Source organism: Peromyscus maniculatus, chromosome 22, assembly GCF_049852395.1.
Source record: "Peromyscus maniculatus bairdii isolate BWxNUB_F1_BW_parent chromosome 22, HU_Pman_BW_mat_3.1, whole genome shotgun sequence".
NCBI lineage: Eukaryota > Metazoa > Chordata > Mammalia > Rodentia > Cricetidae > Peromyscus > Peromyscus maniculatus.
Window position 1 is genome coordinate 47,559,967 of NC_134873.1, and position 3,912 is coordinate 47,563,878.

Here is a 3,912-nt window from a genome sequence, read left to right on the forward strand (position 1 = left end):
GGTTTCTCTATGTAGCTTTGCGCCTTTCCTGGAACTCACTTGGTAGCCCAGGCTGGCCTCGAACTCACAGAGATCCGCCTGCCTCTGCCTCCCGAGTGCTGGGATTAAAGGCGTGTGCCACCACTGCCCGGCAATGCTACTCATTTATAAACAGAAACCCAAGAAATAGGAATGGACGTGATTCTGAAGATGGCCTGAAGGAGGTAGATGTGATACTCCAGCAGCTGAGCATGGCTGCAGTGGTCCTCTCAGGTGGTGTCCTGCAGACTGAGCACAGTGGTGGTATTGGCTTAAATATTAAGGCAACTCCATGTAGTTAAAAGGGAGGTTTATTTTGTGGGGTAACTTACAAGTGAAGGGATAGTTTACAGCGTCTGGGAAAGGTGTAGTGCAGTCGGCGGTGTTCTCTGGAGAACTCTGCTCAGTCCACCTTCAGCGTCAAGGATCCACGAACCAAGCGAGCTCCCATCTGGATCTCGGGTCTTTAGGGGTCCTCTCTCAGCTCTGCCTTGTAGGCGTGACAGTTACTGAAGCCTCAAAGGGGGTGGTATTTCCAGGTCAAAGCTGGAACGGCTACCCACTACATGGTGGTCCTCATGAAGTGAAATTGGAGTGTCAACTAATCCAGGTGAAGAAATTAAAAACATCCAGGGAGAGGTGGGTGTGGTGGTGCTTGTCTGTTATCCCAGCACTTGGGAGGTACCAGAAGGAGGATCATAGTAGGTTGGAGGCCAGCCTGGGCTACATGAGATCAAGTCTCAAGAAAGGAACATAGGTCAGGGATGTAGCTCAGCTGGTAGAGTGTTTGCCGTTCATGGTTTCTATCCCCACATTGCAGTGACCAGACATTGTGGTCCAGATCTGTAACCTCGGCACTGGGGAGGTGAAGACAGGAACACCAAGTTCAAGGCCATTTCCAGCTACATAGCAGATCTGAGGCCAGCCTACATTACAGGCCAATCTCAAAACCAAACACCCACCAAGTCAGGGCGTCGAGAATATTAGGAGGAGAAAACAACATAACTTGTCCGCTCACTCTCTAACCGTAGTCTCCAAGAAGATCCAAAGGCACCTCCTTGGGTGGCTAACACTTCAGCCAGATGTGCTGAGAGATGGAAGGGATGGTGCTAAGGAGGCCTTTGGAAATGCTGAGAGTAAATCACCTAGAACAGAAGGGGCAGAGTGAGCAGATGGCCATCCCTCAAGAATGTTCAGGAAAGGCATTCCTTTCTGCAGAAGCTTTTGCGAGCAGGTGGCAAGGAGACCTCGCTGTCAACTTCTCCCCAGGTAATCGAGTGCTCATTTAAGAAGTTATGGCAACTAGTGAGAGTTTATTGTAGCTGGAGAGCTCCTTTCCAGCTCCCACCAAACCCCGCCAGTCCCGGAGCCCACTTATAAAATAAACACACCGACTCTTATATTATTTAAACTGCTCGGCCATTAGCTCAGGCCTACCATTGTCTAGCTCTTACTCTTTTTTTTTTTTTTTTTTTTTTTTTGGGTTTCTCTGTGTAGCTTTGCGCCTTTCCTGGAGCTCTCTTGGTAGCCCAGGCTGGCCTCGAACTCACAGAGATCCACCTGGCTCTGCCTCCCGAGTGCTGGGATTAAAGGCGTGCGCCACCAACGCCCGGCATGTCTAGCTCTTACTCTTACACTAAGCCCAATTTTGTTAATCTATATGTCGCCACGTGGCTTTATCTGTTTCCTTCTTCATGATGCTCCCTGGAAGGCAGCTGGTGTCTCCCCCTCCTGCCTTCCTGTCCTTTCCTTTTTCCTCTCTCTAGTCCCGTCTATACTTCCTGCCTGGCTACTGGCCAATCAGTGTTTTATTTATCAAACAATCATCCACAGCAGTTTATCAGGATCAAGTTATGAAGGCTGACCTGGTCCCTGGGCAGGCAATGTGCCCGTTGATCACAGAGCCTCAGTGAGCCCCAAATAAATTTTTCTTTTTTTCTTTTTCTTTTTTTGGTTGTTCGAGACAGGGTTTCTTTGTGTAGCTTTGTGCCTTTCCTGGAACTCACTTGGTAGACCAGGCTGGCCTCGAACTCACAGAGATCCACCTGGCTCTGCCTCCCGAGTGCTGGGATTAAAGGTGTGCGCCACCACCGCCCGGCCCCAAATAAATTTTTCATGGACGAATGCTTTTTGTCTCTTTAGGGTGAAACTTTTTCTCTCATTAGTTTTTTGAAATAGACACTCAATTCACATTTCTTTCCTACCACTTTGTGTTTTGGTACCACCTATTTTTTTTATGTTGTTGGTTAAACCTTTTGGATTTGTGAATTTCTAATAATTTGAATTGAAAAATTTCAGCCATAATGTTTCTTTATCTGTTTTTACATAGCCCCTTCCTTCCCTCTTCTCTTCCTTCCTTTCTCCCTCCTCCTTCCTTTTTTTTCCCTTTCTTTCTTCATTTCCTTTTGAATTCCAGTTGCATTTGTATTTCCTTTAACGCCCCATAGGTCACTAAGTCCCTGCTCATGTTGTCTACGAATTCTTCCCACTCTCTCTTTCGTATTGTGGCTTTTACCTCTAAAGTGTCCATTTGAGTCATTTTTAATCATCTTTCCCCCCTCTTATCAAGTTTATCTTACTCTGTATCTTTAAGTACTTATGCGTTCGACTATATATAGCACATACATTTAGCTGTTGAATTAACATTTGGAGACAGCTGAAACCTCCTGTATATAAGTTGGCTTTTTGAGGCAGGATCTTGTTATATAGTCTAGACTGGCCTTTAATTCACAATTCTCCTGCCTCAGCCTGCCAAGTGCTTGGTTATAGGAGTGTGCCACCATGCCCAGCTTTTTGAGCACATCTATAAGATGTGTACTATCTCTTTAAAAGGTGTTTGCTAATTTCCCCAGCACAATTATTTATTTATTTGTTTGTTTCTATTGATTGCTCTCATTCTTGGTTATACATCTTCTTCTTCATATACTTGGAAAATCCTGATTGGATGGCAGACATGGTGCTGAGGGCTTTATTTTGATCATTTCATTTTGGAAACATTGAGGTTTTTTGGTCTTACTTTGTTTTCCCTGGGATCATAGGGGAGCAGCATCATGCCTGACTGGCAATTTTGCTCTGTTTCTGTTTTTCTCAACTGGCAAAGAGTACATTACTTTCCTTCATTTTGATCCCTAAGGCTTGCTTTGGATCTTTGTTATGGTAGATCTAGGCTAGTTTATTAGAGCTAATTGAGATCTGACCATTCTGAGGGATCGAGCCCACACCCTACTCTGGGGGTTGGGGGGATGCAAACTCTTCCCACCCCTGGGTGACGTCCAGGAAGAGTCTCTGGCTCACTGTATCCCAGCAGTCTGTTTTCTGTTGGCTTTGTCTGACGGGTTGAGTCAGGGTCTGACCGGCTGCCTAGAACTTGTCTGGACTAGACCAACTACACACTTGTAGTGAGCCTCCTGCCTCTACCTCCCAAGTGCTAGGATGATTGAGAAGTGCCAGATAGGATAATCTTTCTAGAATATTCTCTACATTTTCCTGTTAGTTGCACATGACTATTTATGGCCCCGCAGCAGAAAAGTCTGTATGGTACAAAAACATAAACTTAGCTTTGACTTAAAGAGTGTATTAAGTAGAACTATAAAGACCCTTGGGGGAAGCACTTCCAGAAACCTATAGGCATGGAATGCCCACAGCAGATGAAGATGCATTTACCTTTAGTCAATTTCGAGTTTGCTAACCTTACACCGTGTTAACCTTACATCACTGCGGAGTCAGAATTGAATATCACCCACCAGAACGTCTGAGATAACTAATACAAATATTTGATCCTTGGGGAGAAGTGTCCTAATGAGAAAAGCTTAAGAAACTGTAGAGCATTTGGAAGCCCATTTTGTGTGAGTTCAACTCTAGGATAACACATTGACAACAATGTTCCAATTCTTC